Raw genomic sequence first — 19,203 nt, 5'->3', positions numbered from 1 at the left:
TGGTTTTGCCGCTTAGGTGGGCATCATTGTCCTACTGATCTGTGATGTCACCCCTGGCGGCCCAGCTGTAAAATTCCTCTCCTTGTACTCTTTTTCTTTATTTCTCAGCTGGCCAATATTTATGGAAAATAGAAAGAACTACATTGAAATATTGGGGGTGGGTTCCCCCAGTAGATTTCCAGTCTTTTGCATTTGCTGAGGAGTGTTTTACTTCCAATTATTGTCAATTTTAGAATAAGTGCTATGTGGTGGTGAGAAGAAATTATATTATGTTGATTTGAGGTGGAGAGTTCTGTAGATATCGTTTAGGTCTGCTTGGTTTAGAGCTGAGTTCAAGTCCTGAATATCCTTGTTAATTTTCTGTCTTGTTGATCTAATATTGACAGTGGGGTGTTAAAGTCTCCCACTATTGTTGTGTGGGAGTCTAAGTCTCTTTGTAGGTCTCTAAGAACTTGCTTTATGAATCTGGGTGCTACTGTATTGGGTGCATATATATTTAGGATAGTTTTCCCTTCTTGTTTCTTTGATCCCTTTACCATTATGTAATGTCCTTCTTGGTCTTTTTTGATCTTTGTTGGTTTAAAGTCTATTTTGTCAGAGACTAGGATTGCAAACCCTGCTTCTTTTTGCCTTCCATTTTCTTGGTAAGTCTTCTTCCATCCCTTTATTTTGAGCCTATGTGTGTCTTTGCACATGAGATGGGTCTCCTGAACACAGCACACCAATGGTTCTTGACTCTTTATCCAATTTGCCAGTCTGTGCCTTTTAATTCGGGCATTTAGCCCGTTTACATTTAAGGTTAATATTGTTATGTGTGAATTTGATCTTGTCATCATGATGCTAGCTGGTTATTTTGTCCATTAGTTGATGCAGTTTCTTCATAGTGTTGATGGTCTTTACAAGTTGGTATGTTTTTGCAATGGCTGGTACCACTTTTTCTTTTCCATGTTTAGTGCTTCCTTCAGGAGCTCTTGTAAATCAGGCCTGGTGGTGACAAAATCCCTCAGCATTTGCTTGTCTATAAAGGATTTTATTTCTCCTTCGCTTATGAAGTTTAGTTTGGCTGGATATGAGATTCTGGGTTGAAAATCATTTTCTTTAAGAATGTTGAATATTGGCCCCTTTTCTCTTCTGACTTGTAGGTATCTACAGAGTGATCCACTGTTAGTCTGATGGGCTTCCCTTTGTGGGTAACCTGACCTTTCTCTCTGGCCACATTTAACATGTTTTTCTTCATTTCAACCTTGGTGAATCTGACAATTATGTGTCTTGAGGTTGCTCTTCTGGAGGAGTATCTTAGTGGTGTTCTCTATACTTCCTACATTTGAATGTTGGCCTCTCTTGCTAAGTTGGGGATGTTCTCCTGGATAATATCCTGAAGTGTGTTTTCCAACTTGGTTCCATTTTCCCAGTCACTATCAGGTACACCAATCAAACATAGGTTTGGTCTTTTCATATCGTCCCCTATTTCTTGGAGGCAGGCTTTGTTCATTCCTTTTCATTCTTTTTTCTCTAATCTTGTCTTGATGCTTTATTTCATTAAGCTGATATTCAATATCTGATATCCTTTCTTCCACTTGATCGATTGGGCTACTGATACTTGTGTATGCTTCACGAAGTTCTCATGCTGTGTTTTTCAGCTCCATCAGGTCATTTATGTTCTTCTCTAAACTGGTTATTCTAGTTAGCAATTCCTCTAACCTTTCTTCAAGGTTCTTAGCTTCCTTGCATTGGGTTAGAACATGCTCCTTTAGCTCAGAGGAGTTTGTTGTTACCCACCTTGTGAAATCTACTTCTGTCAATTCATCAAACTCATTCTCCATCCAGTTTTGTTCCATTGCTTATGAGGAGTTTTGATTTTCTTGGAGGAGAAGAGGCATTCTGGTTTATGGAATTTTCAACCTTTTTGCACTGGTTTTTCCTCATCTTCATGGATTTATCTACCTTTGGTCTTTGATGTTGGTGACCTTTGGATGGGGTTTTGTGTGGATGTCCTTTTTGTTGATGTTGATGCTATTGCTTTCTGTTTGTTAGTTTTCCTTCTAACAGTCTGTCTCCTCTTCTGCAGGTCTGCTGGAGTTTGCTAGAGGTCCACTCCACTCCAGACACTGTTTGCCTAGGTATCACCAGTGGAGGCTGCAGAACAGCAAAGATTGCTGCCTGCTCCTTCCTCTGGAAGATTCGTCCCAGAGGCTCACCCACCAGATGCCAGCTGAAGCTCTCCTGTATGACGTGTCTGTCAACTCCTGCTGGGAGGCGTCTCTCAGTCAGGAGGCACGGGGGTTGGGGACTCACTTTAGGAGGCAATCTGTCCCTTAGCAGAGCTTGAGCACTGTGCTGGGAGATCCACTGCTTTCTTCAGTGCCGGCAGGCAGGAGCATTTAAGTCTGCTGAAGCTGCATCCACAGCCGCCCCCTCCCTGCAGCTGCTATGTCCCAGGGATATTGGAGTTTTATCTATAAGCCCCTACTGGGGCTGCTGTCTTTCTTTCAGAGATGCTCTGCCCAGAGAAGAGGAATCTAGAGAGGCAGTCTGGCTAGAGTGGCTTTGCCGAGCTGTGGTGGGCTCTGCCCAGTTCAAACTTCCCAGAGGTTTTGTTTACACTGTGAGGGGAAAGCTGCCTACTCACGCCTTAGTAGTGGTGGACACCCCTCCCCTTACCAAGTTCAAGCATCCCAGGTCAACTTCATACTGCTGTGCTGCAGCGAGAATTTCAAGTTGGTGGATCTTAGCTTGCTGGTCTCTATGGGGGTGGGATCCGCTGAGCTAGACCACTTGGCTCTCTGGCTTCAGTCCCATTTCCAGGGGAGTGAACGGTTCTGTCTCGCTGGCATTCCAAGTGCCACAGGATTATGAAGAAAAACTCCTGCAGCTAGCTCGATGTTTGCCCAAACAGCTGCCCAGTTTTGTGCTTGAATCCCAGGGCCTTGTTGGTGTAGGCACCTGAGGGAATCTCCTGGTCTGTGGTTGCAAAGACTGCGGGAAAAGTGTAGTATCTGGACCAGAATGCACTGTTCCTCATGGCACAGTCCTTCACGGCTTCCCATGGCTAAAGGAGGGAGTTTCCCAACCCTTTGCGCTTCTTGGGTGAGGCGATGCCCCACCCTCCTTCAGCTCACTTTCCATGGGCTGCACCCACTGTCTAATCAGTCCCAATGAGATGAGCTGGGTACCCCAGTTGGAAATGCAGAAATCACCTGCCTTCTGCATTGATCTTGCTGGGAGCTGCAGACTGGAGCTGTTCCTATTTGGCCATCTTGCCAGCCACCCTAAATTTGCTTGTATTTTCTTTCTTTCTTTCTTCTTCTTTTTTTTTTTTTTTTTTTTTTTTTTTAGACAGAATCTTGTTCTGGGTCCCCCAGGCTGGAGTGCTGTGGCATGATCTTGGCTTACTGCAACCTCTGCCTCCTGGGTTCAAGCGATTCTTCTGCCTCAGCCTCGCAAGTAGCTGGGACTACAGGCATACAACCATCACACCCGGCTAATGTTTGTACTTTTAGTAAAGACAAGGTTTTACCATGTTGACCAGATTTGTCTCAAACTCCTGACCTTGTATCCACTTGCCTTGGCTTCCTAGAGTGCTGGGATTACAGGTGTAAGCCACCACGCCCGGCCCTATTTGCTTGTATTTTCTATTTTATTTTTTGGGATAGGCAGAGACAATATCTATTATGATGAACAGAATAATATACTAAAAAACTGCTCAACTTCTTTTTAATGATGACTTCCTCCTTTATTGAATCGGGCATGTTTTTCAGGGAAAAGTTGATATACCACCCATTAAAATAAATTAACATTCTTATCTTACCTTATTCACTTAACCAGAAGAATTTCATTTCTTCCCTAGATATGAAGATTATCCACATATATTTGCTTGGGTTTTTTTTTTTTTTTTTTTTTTTTAATTAGTGCACGCACACGCATACACAAATCATTCCCCTCATGGAAGAAACTTTAGAATTTTTTTATCCAGTTGCAACCCAGAGGGGTAAGCTGTGGGGAGAAGTGGGACCATTGAGGAGAGCAGGAAGGGAGTCATTAAACAACACTTAGCTGATCACTTTGAAAATATATCAAGAGATCTCATTTCTCACCTTTGCTTTTCCTGTTCCTTCCTTGTCATTTATTTGCTATTTTTTTTTTCGTCCCTGCAAGGCATGTATATCGGGTGCTCTGATTTTTGTGTCTATAGTAAAAAACTAATGGAATTTTATTTGGAAAAGAAAAATTAGTAATTTGGGAAAGGGATGAAGAAGGGAAAATGGGTAGAAGAGAGATTTTGTAATGTCTTCGGAGAGAAGCACTACCCGCTCTTCCTCCACACCAAAAAAGCAAATAAATGTATTACCAAAGCACATTGCAGAAAGGAACCTCTGCATTCCTCCTGATTATGGAAATTTAAAATAAAGTGTAAAGGACACATTTGAGTTAGTATCAGTTATATTCTTCCCTTTGTTTATTTGCTGCACCGAGACAGTACCCCATGTCCCAGCATTGGGTGGTGGGGTCGGGGCAGGGAAGAGCAGTAAAGTGGTTTTTTCAAGTCCCGTCTTTGAAAGCGTTTGCTTAGCTTTGAAAGAGTCCAAAGTTTCAGAAAACTTTTGTTTATTAGATGGGATTTTGTTCCCGCTTCCTCAAATGTAGACTTTGCCAAACCAAAACAGGCAGTGTTAATTCTGAAGACAGAGACCCTCCAGGGGAATAGCTCTGCCTCTGATTCTAAATGCTATGAAGTCTCACTAATTTGAACTCCACACATTCTTAATTGCATAGAGACTAGTCTGAGGTTTGCTCTGCAAACTCTTTTTTTCATAGAAGGTGAAAATTAACACTATAAATAAGACTCTGGTAATATCTGGGGTGTTAGTGTCTTATATTTATAAAAGCAACTATATTCCAAGCATCTTAGAAGTATCATTTAGATATTTAGTTAAATTAAACACATACGTATATTTAGACTGACAAGCTCTGAGAGGAAAAGAGAAATTTTTGCATCCTGGTGTGGGTCGTTGGAGTTGCAAATCTGGCTTATTTTGAATATCACTCTCGACGGTAGTTTAAATGAATGAACCAATGAACAAAGGAATATTGCAGCACAATTTGAATTCCTATATGTATCTCACTAAATTTAATAAAATTTCTTTTATGACTAAAATCTCTCCATAATGGTAGTTTCTAAAGAGTTACAGTTGTTTCAAGGTATATTTGTGTGACAGCATTTTGTTTTCCAGCAAACCTTTATTGAGAGGGCAGGGCTATAAGCCAGGTACATTTTGTAGCTTGTTTCGCGGAACTGTGTTTGAACAAGATAAATTACTTTAACCAGGTTTCAAAGTGCTTCTGATTCATTCAGAAGTGGTTATTAAGCCACAGTAATCAGCTGTTACTAAACACTTGACAGTTGTATATAGAATACTATGTATTGGTCGGGCGCGGTGGCTCAAGCCTGTAGTCCCAGCACTTTGGGAGGCTGAGACGGGCGGATCACGAGGTCAGGAGATCGAGACCATCCTGGCTAACACGGTGAAACCCCGTCTCTACTAAAAAATACAAAAAACTAGCAGGGTGTGGTGGTGGCACCTGTGGTCCCAGCTACTCGGGAGGCTGAGGCAGGAGAATGGCGTGAACTCGGGAGATGGAGCTTGCTGTGATCTGAGATCGTGCCACTGCACTCCAGACTGGGTGACAGAGCGAGACTCCGTCTCAAAAAAAAAAAAAAAAAAAAAAAAAAAAAAAAAAAAAAATACTATGTACTGACAATGGCACTTACTGAAGTATTAAAAGAGACATTTTCAATGTTAATAAGACATTTAGTATTAAATAGATCATTTAAAATGTGAAAATAGCTTTTTAGATATATTTTCTGGTTGATTTGAAGAGATTGTGGGCCAAGTGTGGTGGTTCACACCTATAATCCCAGCATTTTGGGAGGCCGAGGTGAGTAGATCACCTGAGGTCAGGAGTTCAAGATCAGCCTTACCAACCTAGCAAAACCCCGCCTCTACTAAAAATACAAAAATTAGCCAGGTATGGTGGCTTGCACCTGTAGTCCCATCTACTTGGGAGGCTGAGGCAGGAGAATTGCTTGAACCCGGGAGGCGGAGGCTGCAATGAGCCGAGATTGTGCCACTGCACTTCAGCCTGGGCAACAGAGTGAGATTCCATTTCCAAAAAAAAAAAAAAAAAAAAAAGGGAGAGATTGTGTATATGTGTGTATGTGACAGACCCTAAATTTTCACTTAACATTTGATTAAGCTGATTTAACCATGCTCTTTTTCAGAAAGGAGGAACCCACTCTCCAGGGTCTTAATGAAGCCTGCCCAGTGAAACACTGGCATTCAGTGTTAGGCATCTCAGCAATGATCTTCTGCAAGGGGATCTAAAAAGCTGGAGGCAGAATTGTGTGGTTTTGTAAGGAAATAAAATAACGGGTATCCTTTCTTTGTTTAGTGTTCTTTTTTTGTACATGAAATTCAATAACTTAAATGAATGACTAACTTAGTAGCTAAGGTACAAAGAAACACCACTAATTTCTAATGTTAGCTAGGCACTTCGTTGTGTACTAGCAACTATGTTGAGTGCTACACCTGCTTTATCTTACTTAAGCATCATAACAAGCTGACTGTTATCTATTTTTTTTTCAACCTAAGAGGAAACTGAAGTATACAATAGTTAAGTGACATATCCAAGGCTGGACAGTTAGTGAGTGGTACAGCCATGCTTCAAACCCTAGAGACAGAGCCTAACACTTAATTACTGCTATTATTAGAAACTGATATTCTTGAAATAATTACTAATATATTTGCCCCTTGGTAATTAAAAACAAAAAAACTTCTGTAGTCCTTCTAGCATAAGGGCCAGATTATGAAGGTTTTAGTGCTAAGGAAGGGAAAAGGTATCCACGTGGAGCAAAGACACTCATGGAGTTGGTAAGAAACAGGCTATTACATAGGAATGTTGCTTACAGAGGGAAAGGGAAAGTAAACAGAAAGTCCTGGTGTTGGGGAAAGGGGGGAAGTTGAGAAAGAGAGGAGGGCCAGGTAAGAATTTCCTAGTTCTCCATGTCCTAGGGTTGAGCATGTGGCAAGTGTGGTTAAACATCCAAACAGGTTTGGGACTGTCAGAGACTCTCCATACTGGAGAGATTGCAAGAAGTTGAGGAAAGCCATAAGTTTTTTTGTGGCACCTTATTGAACATGGTGCCATCCTATGGGCTCGGTTCAGAAGTGATGTTGGAGAGAGGTGTTTCCATAGATGGGCCTAAACTAGTTCCCCTATGCCCCATGGCCTGAACAATGGTGCACTGGAGAATCACAGGTACTTGCAGGCTGTGTGTGAGTAGAGAGGAACATGGAAACTGAGAGGACTGGTAGGCTAGAAGAAGTCTGGAGTCATGGAAAAAGGAAGTCACACAGTAAAGGGGCCTTGTACATGAAGTCATGACTAGAGATCTACAGTCTTTGTTTTAGGGGGGTTTCTATTATTTTACTTCTTTATAATTTTAATTTTGATTTATTATTATTATACTTTAAGTTCTCGGGCACATGTGCACAACGTGCAGGTTTGTTACACAGGTATACATGTGCCATATTGGTTTGCTGCACCCATCAACTCGTCATTTACATTAGGTATTTCTTCCAATGCCATCCCTCCCCCAGCCCCCCATTCCCCAACAGGCCCTGGTGTGTGATATTCTCCTCCTGTGTCCATGTGTTCTCATTGTTCAACTCTCACTTATGAGTGAATAGGAGTGGTGAGAGAGGGGATTCTTGTTTTCGGTGCTCTACACATTCAGAGAAACTTCTCTAGTAACAAACTATAGAAATAATCCCTGTAAGTATAGTCTAGATATCCACAATCTTGTCAATGTCTATCAACATGGTAGCTGTGACAATGACCAAATGAAGTGAGGTCAACAAGGACACAGAATGTGGCATGTGGACCAGAGGCTCTTCCCCACATTGTAATAAACTTTCCATGGAACTCAGAGGAAGGGAGAATTGGACAGGGAAGTTCCTTAAGAGGAGAGAAACCACTGTTATGAAGAATATAAATCTGAATTACATTGAGTCTTTATCTGAAGACAGTATTTAGAAAGAGATGCTATTACCCTTCTTTAGCAGAATCAAGTGTTCCTCCTTGATATGGTTTGGCTCTGTGTCCCCACTCAAATCTCATCTCCAATTGTAATCCCCATGTGTCAAGGGAGGTAGGTGATTGGATCATGGGGGCGGTTTCCCGTATGCTGTTCTCATGATAGTGAGTAGGAACTCTCACGAGATCTGATGGTTTTATAAGTGGCAGTTTCCCCTGTTCTTCTCTCTTCTGCCATCTTGTGAAGAAGGTGCTTGCTTCCCCTTTGCATTCCCCCATGGTTGTGTTAATAAGTTTCCTGAGGCCTCCAGAGCCATGTGGAGCTGTGAGTCAGTTAAGCCTCTTTACTTTATAAATTACCCAGTCTCAGGTATTACTTTATAGCAGTGTGAAAACAGATGAATAAATTCCCCAACACCATTTCAACTGTACCTTAATGACCATCAGCAGAACTGTAGTCAGAGCCAGCTGGAGCAAGACGGGGACAATTGTAGAAAGTAAAGTTGCATTTAGTGTACTTTGGAATTGTTACAAACTCTCATTCTGCTACATCATAATAGTGTTTAACACAAATATTGTAAGTCACTTCTGGCAAGCTGAGCAGTAACCTAATTTTTGTTGTTGTTATTTATTTATTTATTTATTTATTTATTTTGAGATGGAGTTTCGCTCTGTTGCCCATGCTGGCGTGTAGTGGCACGATCTCAGCTCATGCAACCTCTGCCTCCTGGGTTCAAGCGATTCTTGTGCCTCAGCCTCCCGACTAGCTGGGATTACCAGCATGCACCACCATGCCTGGCTCACTTTCGTATTTTTATTAGAGACGGAGTTTCACCATGTTGGCTAGGCTGGTGTCGAACTCTTGACCTCAAGCAATCCTCCTGGCTTGGCCCCACAAAGTGCTGGGATTACAGGCGTGAGCCACTGCACCCAGCCACCAGTAACCTACTTCTAAAAACAAACGGACTAATATAAAAAAAATTGTGCACCTTAAATATATACAATTAAAAACCAAACAAAACGAAAAACAAACGGAACTGCATGACCCTTAGGCACTTAATGAATTCTGCCTAGTGCAAGATTGCCATCCAGTGTTTGGCTTCACAGCAATGAGCTCAGCAAGAAATTCCCTTGAGCTTTGAGCAGGTGTCAGTCAGAAATTTCTTGCCACAGTTTCCTCTTCACTGGAAATCCCCAATGGAGTAGGGGAGCTACTGGTGATTCCTTTTATCTTTGATTCTTATAGACAGATGGGGATCTGGGATATCTGTACCTCCTATGGGCAGGTCACTAAATAGAAAAGTCATCTAAGTCACTAAGGAGTTTTGTGACCTTGATAGTATTGCTAAACTTTTCTGAGCTCCAGCTTCTTCATGTGTAAAGTATAAATAATAGTGAAGTATGTTTATTGCACATGGTTTTTGTAAGGGTTGCTGAACAATGAGACACATATATTGTGATATATGACACTTTTATTCTAATAGTACTGTTATCATTGCTATTAATGTTATTATTAATCGGTATATTTTGAACTCACAGTTGGGGATGCTGATGTGGATAAATAATCTAAGCACATGGAAAGCTATGTTTATGGTTTTATGAACCACCACATATCATTCCCTTAAAATCCAAGATGTGTAACTCAACATTTTATTGCAGATTGCCTCATTTTCCAATTATTTTACTTAGTTTTACTGATTCTCACCATCTAAATGATCATTTCTAGGCAAGATCTTTGTCTTATGGCACATAAATATAGTAGTAGAGATTATTATATAGTATTTATAGTACATACAAAAGCTATAAAAATGGGAACCAGCGATTAGAAATACTCATTTTCAACCAATTTGCAAGATGGAAATGTTCTGAAAACACTGTTGAACAAATAGTACAGGAGAAGCTGGATGCATATAAATTAGAAATTAAGAAATCATACAATCCACTCAGGCTCTTAAAGACTCCAGATCCTTTCCTTGTATTTTCTTATTGTTCCTTTCATTGCTAAAGTTTCTTTTATTCATCTATCTCCTTTATTACTACAACAACAATGAAGCCTTTGGCTCACTGAAGATGAAATAAACAAATAAAAAAAGAATAGCATAAAGAATACTCATTGTCCTATCCACTTTAATAACTTGTAGATAGCCGCCCAGATCTTTTTCTAATGCATTAAGAAAACCAGGTTGGGTGCGATGGGTGGCTCACGCCTGGAATCCCAGCACTTTGGGAGGTCAAGGGAGGTAGATCTCTTGAGGTCAGGAGTTCGAGACCAGCCTGGCCAACATGGTGAAACTCTGTCTCTACTAAAAATACAAAAATTAGCCAGGCATGGTGGCACATGTTTGTAATTCCAGCTACTCGGGAGGCTGAGGTGCGACAATCACTTGAACCCAAGAGGTGGAGGTTGCAGTGAGCCTAGATTGCAGCACTGCACTCCAGCCTGGATGATGAAGAAAATCAAACCACGCCTATTCTTCTGAAACTTATCAGAATCTATATAACCAGTTTCTTCCTGTGGGCACATAGCTTTTTTTCTACTGGCATGTTATTGGATATCCAAGTTGATTCCAACTAGCCCCTCTTGTTGGATGTTAGGTTATTTACAACTTATTACTATTGTATTACCTTTAGCTGCTGTAACAGATTACCACAAATTTAGTGACTTAAAGCAACACAAATTTATTATTTTACAACTCTGGAGATCAGTTTCTGAAATCAGTTCCATTGGGCTGAAGTCAAGGTGTCAGTAAAACTAGTTCCTTATGGAAACTATGAGAGGAGAATCCAACTATGTGCCTTTTCCAGTTTGGAGAGGCTGCCAACATCCCAGACTCTGCTTTCCTCACATTTTCTTCTCTTCTCTGTAGTATCTCTCTCTGTTTCCCTTTTATAAGGACACTTGTGATTTCATCTTTGAGCCCACTTGGATAATCCTGGTTAAGCTCCTCATTTTAAAGTCTTTAACTTAATTACATCTGTAGATTTTCATTTTGCCATAGAATACAACATATTCCGAGGTTTCAGAGATGAAGACGTAGACACTTTGAGGGGCCATTAGTCAACCTGCAACAACCATTTTAAACAGGTCCAATAGGTATGAACAGGTAAAACAGATTGGAGGAAATACTAGGAAAAAAGGAAGGAAAATATTTTCTCCAAATTCTGAAGGTTTTATAAAGAGTTATAAAAATGTTTAAAGACACAAGAATAGTTGTAAAACTGCCCAAATTTCTAATACTGCCTAAAACAGGGACTAGTGATACTCATTTCAATCAAGATATTTCAACCAATTTGAAGTCTTGAACAATGTTTTCCATCAAATAAACTGAAGTCCACCATGAAAGAACAAAGAAAGGCAAGTCAGTAGACCGTAGGGAGCTGCATATCTCACTATGTGAGTCTCAGAGAAAGTGAAAAGGGACCTGAGATGTGAAGGAAAAGAAGTGAATCAGGGATGGGGCACAAGGGAGAAAACCCCTGACACAGACAATGTGCAGTGTATGTGAGTGAGGACAGATCTGGAGATAAAAGAGAGCATTACATATTTAAAGAACCAAAAGCAGGTTTATATGGCTTGTAGTGTATTTTGTGGTGGCAATGGAAGGGGGTGCTGCCAAAGAGGCAATGGTTACTTAACTAGGGGCTGGATCAAGATGGACCTTGGACCTTGTAAGACCTGTTGTAGGTGGATTTGATCTGAGGCAGATGAAGAGCTCTTGCAAATGATCTGAGTCTTCTGATACATAAACTTAATATTAAGATGGCAACACTTCCAAAACTGATCTACAGATTCAACACAATCTCTATCAGACTCCTTAGCTTGCTGAAGATTTCCAGAAATTGACAAGCTGATCCTGAAATTCACATGGAAATGGAAAAGACCTGGAATTGTTTAAACACTTTTGAGAAAGAATAAAATTGGAGGACTTACGTTTCCTGATATCAAAAATCACAACAAAACTACAGTAATGAAGGCAGCACAACACTGGCAAAAGGATAGATGTATAGACCGGTAGAATAGAATTGAGATTATAAATCCTTATATTTGCAGTCAAGTTATGTTTGCCAGGGATGCCATAATAATTCATTTCAACATTGGAAAGAATAGTTTTTCCAACCAATGGTGCAGAGACAGTTGGTTATTTATAAGAAAAGGAAAAAAAAAAGGGAAAAAAGAACTTAGGCTTTACCTTATATCACACACAAAAATTAACTCAAAATAGATCATAATCCTAGATGTAAGAATTAAAATTTGAAAACATCTAGGAGAAAGCATATAGCTTTCTCTGAGTCATTAGCTGTAAGGGAGGTGACAATCAACACCACAATGAGATCCCACTTTATAAGCACTAGAAGGGCTATAATAAAACAGGAGAATAACAAGTGGTGGCAAGGATGTAGAGAAATTGGAACCCTCGTACATTACTAATGGTAACGTAAAATAGTGGAGCCACTTTAGGAAACAGTTTGGCAGTTTCTCGAAATGTTAAACATAGAGTTACGATGTGACTTACTAATTTTACTCCTGGATACGGGAGAATACATGTTTATATGAATATCAAAATGTTGGAAACATATGTTTACACAAATACTTGTAAAAGAATGTTCAAACAGCCGAAGAGTGAAAACAATCCAAATCTTCATTAACAGATAAATGGATAAATAAAATCTGCCACATCCATACGATGGAATATTATTTGGCAATAAAAAGAAATCAGTAACAAGGAAGAAGGTACCAATACATGCTAAAACATGAGCAAACTTCAAAAATGCTGTGTTAAATGAGATAAGCCAGTAATAATGACCGCATATTTTATTATTCCATTTATATAAATGTCCAGAATAGGAAATCTTTACCAACATAAAAGTAGATTAGTGGTTATCTAGGGCTGGGGGTGGTAGTGGACAGAAAGGGGAATGATTCTATATTCCCAAATTAGTCCATGTGATAGTTGCAACTCTTTAAGTATAGAAAAACCCATTAAATTGTACTTCTTAATTGGGTAAATTTTATGGTGTATAAATTATATCTCAAAGATATTTCTTAAATGAAGTACTAATATGTACTACAACATGGGTAACTTCAAACTATTATGCTGTATGAATAAACCAGACACAAACCCCCATATATTGTGTAATTCAATTTAAATAAAATGTCCAGAATGGACAAATCTACCAAGACAGAAAGTAGATTAAGTGGTTTCCTAAGGCTTAGAGTGAGGGGACGGATGGGAAGTAAGTTTTCCTTTTTGTGATGATGAAAGTGTTCTAAAATTAGATTGCAGTGATGAATGCATAACTCTGTAAATATACTAAAACAATATTGAACTGTACATCTTAAAAGGGGCTGGTGTGTGGTATGTAAATTATATTTCAATAAACTAAAAAATGTAAAAGGTGGTCTGGAGATTGATGTGGTCACTTTCTTTCAGTGTTGGGATAGATTAAAAGGGAAGAGTGGACGCAGGCAGGCATACTTAATTTTTTAGGTGAGAATTATAGCTGGTCAGTTTTCTTTATTTCAAATTTTTTCAAAAAATAGATGTTTATTCTCTGCAAGGCTGTGATAATAATAGTTTTCCAGCTTTAGTCAATCACTTACCATCTTCACGATTTTTGTTGCAGCCACAGCATGCTATAGCTCTGTAACATGTGATGCTTCCAAGGAGAAAGAGGATGCTGTAGGTTCTGTATGGTAAGAGTTGCTGTTTATTGAGTCAGCTGATATTGAGGTAGGAGATTAATCAGGCTGTCAAATTGTTTTCCTGAAAATAGATACAGCAGACGAGGTAGTAACCTGTGGCTTTCTCAATTCAGCAAGGCAGCTGTTTAAAGATTTTTATGCCTGCAGTGTCTGAATGTCTTTCTCCTTTGCTATAATTAAGGGCTTTCTCTGTTTAGACACACAGGGGCTCTTCTGTAACAAGTGATTAGTATTGATGTGTTAAAAAATCCCAAAGCCTACTTTTTACACACCTCGAGGCCTCTCATTAATAACTTGAATATCATAATAACAAAGCACTTATGAAAGCTGATTTATTTTTAGTCTTTTTTTTCTTCTCAAAATAAAGATACAGGCAAACCATAATGTCATAATGTCACAAAATTCATATTATAGGTAAACATGTTTTAACTGTTGGAGACATACATCTAAAAAACTACAGTTGACACTTGAACAACATGGGGGTTGGGGTGTTGACCCCCTCCCCTGTGCAGTTGGGAATTTGTGCATAACTTTTGACTCCCCCAAAACTTAACTACTAAGAGCCTACTGTTGATTTGAAGCCCTGACTGATAACATGAACAGTCAATGAACACATATTTAGTATACGTATTAGATAGTGTATTCTTACAGTAAAGTAAGCTAGAGAAAAGAAAATGTTATTAAGAAAATCATAAGGAAGAGAAAATATATTTACTATGTATTAAGTTGAAGTGAATCATTATAAAGGTCTTCATCATTGTCATTGTCACATTGAATAGGCTGAGGAGGAGGAGGAAGAGGAGGGATTTTTCCTGCTGTCTTGGGGGTGACAGAGGCAGAAGACGATCCACATGAAAGTGGATCCACGCAGTTCAAATGCATGTCGTTTAAGGGTCAGCTGTAATATACATTTTGCAAAGTAAAAACAGCAACTTAAATACATATAACTAGGTGTTATGTCATTACGTGACTGGGTAGGATGGCTCTGCATAGGAAATAAAACAAAGTAGATTAATGTGTGTATTTATCTGCTGGTATGGCATGAGTATTACCTAGGATTCCGAGTAACATGGAGAAATATAAAAGTCAAATGACATCTGACAAACTGTGCCTGACCAAATGACTGTGACCCAGCTGTAAGTGCACTGGGATGGCTGTAATGCCCCAGCTTCTCAGAAGCACTCAGCAGTGTTTATCTGCAGGAGATTTGGGGTTTGAGCTTTTCCTGGAAACCATGTAACAGTCTTTAAATATTCTTAGCCTTTATTAACAACATGGGTCCAGAGTCTTTAGGAGCTCGGATGTTTTCTTTCGCTTGCAGGTGAAGACAAGTCTGGACAGGATGTGTTATTGTTCCTGGAAGGAAGCCTAACTTTCACCAGGGCCCCTGGAGAACCTACAAAGATCAAACATGTCTAGGGGAGTGAGGTAAAAACATACAGCTCATGGTCTCAGGCCTAGGAGTCTTGGTGTGGACACATGGGATTAAACACCTATGGCCTTTTGCACCAACATTCATCTGGTGTCTTTTGCTTTGATCGGGGGTCCTTGAAGTCAAGAGTCATGTGAAAATGGTAATTAGGTTCAAAGTATTATTGAGAAAACAATTTCACCTTGATAGTCAATGAAACAATTTGCTACTGCTTGCTCTGGCAGCACATTATTAAGCTATCGTTGAATCTGAGCCTTGGAATGGCTCAGTCAGAACCAGAGCATTGCTGACTCTGTTAGGACCTAAGACCCTTAAGAAACAATGCTGTTTAGTCTGAAGCCTCCTATTTGGTGATGAGGGGCCTGAGGTCCAAGAGACGGAGAGAAGGTCACACAGTGAAAAAGCCACACCTCCAATTCCTGCTCTGGGACTTGGTCCATGTCCTTTCACTCTACCCCAGGCCTCTGAAAGGATATGTGCTTTCGTGTCTGCACTTTAGCATACGCTGGATCTGTGAGCTCATGGTTCTTCATTTGTAAAGTGAACAAAACATGAGATTTGGAATGGAATACATCATTTTTAGTCTGTGTTCTGCCACTTTTATTAGCGTGGTAATGGGAAACTTACTTAATTTCTGAGCCTCCCTTCCTGCCTCTGTGACTAGAGGATAATAAACTACCTTAGAAACTTTTGTAAAGCCCATAAGAGGTCAATGAACATTTTTTGTATGCATCATTTTCCTTAACCTACACTTTAAGGTGAAGTGTTGCCCTCAGCTCACATTGTTGCCTTTATCACTGGTGAGGCTCATGTCCCTGGGTTTCTTCCTGAGAGCTCCTTCTCCTTCCCTTCTTGCCAGGCCTCTCCTAGAGGTGTCACCCAAGACTGTTAGAAATGTAAAATCTCAGGCTACATTCCCAGACCTGTTGAATCAGAATCTGCATTTGGACGAGACCCCCTGGTGATTCATGTACACAATAAGATTTGAGAAGCCCTAATGCAGAAGCCATAATGCAGTATTGCAGGTTTATTATTAATTGTTATAGACTAAACTCTCATCAAGTGAAAATACAGAGTGTGGGAACACTAACTTATTTCTGAGCTACTGTTAATGGAAAGATTCTTTTATCTGCTGTGAGGGTTCTGCCCTCCACTCCCCTAACTTCAAGTTGTCATGTAAGGAAATGGGATCCATGATTGATAATCTGAATTTGCTAGTAATCCATTATAATAGAGGCAAACGTGTTAGATCACTCCCCCAACTTCAGCTATAAAAAGAACACTAGAAATTAAAAATAAAACATTTATCCACCATTCTACTTGCATAACAATGCAGATCTTTTCATTATCCTATATGCTTTCTTAGCCCTTTATAGAAATGCATCCATAATTTGTGCATAGTTGTGACCACAGCACAGATGCAATTTTATATTTAGCATTTTATATTGTGTAGGAAGCATTTCCATGATGCTGCATGGCTATTATAATTGTAAATGCATATTGTAAAAATGTAAATAATTTCTTACACATTAAATCTTTGCTAATTACAACCACTGTCCTTTGATTATATTTTATGACCCATATTTGAGATATCATTAGTGGAGGGATCAACCATAATGTTGTTGGCAGAGAGGATTGTAATCACTCTCTACTTATCTTTTTCCTAGATCTTTTAATTCTTTTCTTACTCTGAAGCTAAAAGAAAGAGAAAGACTTTGTTTACAGCTACATTGTGGTAGACTCAGTTCGTTATTTATCATAGTTTTTCTCTTGTTCAATCCTTACTAACATAAAATGAAAACTTAAAGTTTAATAAAATATATGATATTTATATTTCATAAACAGAATCATTTAATTTGTTGTCTGTTCTGCACTGGAACTTCTGAAGGTTATTTTCCTAGAAGGTTAAATGGAAAAGCCAATATACATGTTTTAAAATAAAACTCCCCTCCTCCTCATTAAAAATCATTTGACATAAACCTTGTGGTTGCAATAGTAATGAGAAGTAACTACATCCCTTTCTGAAAATAATTCACTTATCAGGAACATTTTGGGATTTGCATAATCAATGCCATCAGGATTTGAGTGGCTACTGCTTGGCTTTATATTATGCATTTGATATATGTGTACATGAAAGAAAATGTAATGTGCTTTTAACAAGTTAATAAGTGATATAAGACAAACTTACCCAATATAGGTACGTAAAATAAATAATAGTTGCAGGAGTTAGAAACTGTGAAAACAGGCAAAGTACCAAATTTCTAAGCTGTGACTTCTTGTTTATTGTCAGGAAGAAGTGGAGAGTAAGATACAGGAGAGCACTAACAGTCAGCACCACAGCCTTTAAGTTGGCTTTTAGTCCTAAAATTTCTACTGTTTATTGGCAAGTGACGGGGCAGACAGTGACTACTAGTTATTCACCCAAAAGGATGAGTTCTAGTTATTTTTCAGTTGGTCCTTCTTGCTATAAGGGAATAGAAATGTGGGGAAGGTGGACAGTGAGAGCAGGACAGGGCATTTCTGAAGAGAATTTAGGGAGAGAGCTTGCCTGATGAACTACCGTAGTGGAAGATCAGAAGAGTCAGGTAATAGTACAAGAGGCAGAGGCATTTGGAATGACAAACAAGAAAGTGGTAAGCGCTAAGATTTGAGAGAGAGGCAGATAAAAAGGCATTGTATGGAAACAATGAGAAGATTTACCTTCAGAAAGTTGTAAGGAGTTGGTTCTGTTTTCTCTCATATTTTGAGAGATCACATATAAAGTTTTTCTCTTGAAAATATAACAAGAAAAGAAATGGAAGAAAGCAAGTTTGTCCCATAGGATGGAGGCCAGGGATAGGTACAGCTTCGATATTCACCCAGAAGGGGATATCTGGGAGCAGGAAACAGAAATGGTCGACAGTGAGGCCAGGGAGTCAGCAGAGCCTGTGGAGATGAGGGCCTGAGCTCAGAACCTGCCTCAGAGAGGTATCAGTAAGCTGATTTCAACCTCTTCATAAAATTGTGAGAAAATAAGCAATAGCATTTATTTACTTCATGTATTTGTATTTGGTTTTCTTGACACTCTGGACAATAAGAAAATAAAAAACAATTTGGATCTGGGCCTGTTTTTCTGGGATGAAGCTCTTGGGAAGAGAATGTTTCTTTAGTACTAACTCATTCTTAGGTACAGAAGACATCCCATTTAATCTTAAACACAGCTGGTTGAAGATGTTATGTCCACATTTCAGATGAGGAAACTAAGGCTCAAAAAAGTTAAATGGCTTACACAAGGTCACATGGAAAGCATAAGGCAGAGTTGTGGTTTTATTTCAGGCTCTCAGAATCAACCAAGTGTTTTGCATGTCCACCTTAAGAATATTTTCCAAACGGATAAATGCTCCTTTAAAAAAGGATTCTGGGTTTGGATAAAATTGGCTAACTACCAAGACATCACAAAACATTTAGTATACAAGCGTTGTGAATGTCTAAGAAAGGGCTAAGCATGCAGCACGTCCCAAATTTATTTGATGTCAGAACTCTTCATTTGGGGAACTCTGCACTGCCCTACATTGCCTTACATATAGAAAATTGGTTTATTGCATGTGCAAGTGCAATGAGCTGTACAGAGGAGGGAGGTAGGTAGTAGAAGCAGTAAAGCAAGTTTATCTTTACAACAGACAGGAGTTCTGGGGTATATCAGAGCTCTCTGGGATACAAAGAGCACCTGCCATCAGGATTCCATCACAACAGAAGAGAAGGAGTGGAAGATGAAGTAGTGCTTGGGCTGGGCCTGAAGCTCTGCAGTGCAGATTTCACAAAAAGATGAACCAATCTGAGGGGTCTTCCATTTCTAAAATTTCTATTAAGAAATAGTTTATATTTCTTTGTTGAGACTTGTATTTTTACATTTGCTTTAAGAGGGTTTTCCCTCACCTTATGGAACAGTGTTGTAATAGCTGCTTCAAAGTCTGTGGCTGATCATTTGGCAGCC

At 39.4% G+C, this 19,203-nt stretch overlaps 1 pseudogene; it reads right to left on the bottom strand.

Annotated features, from left to right (window-relative positions):
- Positions 1–7,767: 7,767 nt before the first annotated feature.
- Positions 7,768–7,847, bottom strand: LOC115892311 (annotated as a pseudogene).
- Positions 7,848–19,203: the final 11,356 nt, after the last annotated feature.

Source organism: Rhinopithecus roxellana, chromosome 1 (genome assembly GCF_007565055.1).
Source record: "Rhinopithecus roxellana isolate Shanxi Qingling chromosome 1, ASM756505v1, whole genome shotgun sequence".
Taxonomy (NCBI): Eukaryota; Metazoa; Chordata; class Mammalia; order Primates; family Cercopithecidae; genus Rhinopithecus; species Rhinopithecus roxellana.
The sequence above is the reverse complement of the archived record's forward strand: the minus strand, read 5'-3'. Positions and strand labels throughout refer to the sequence as shown.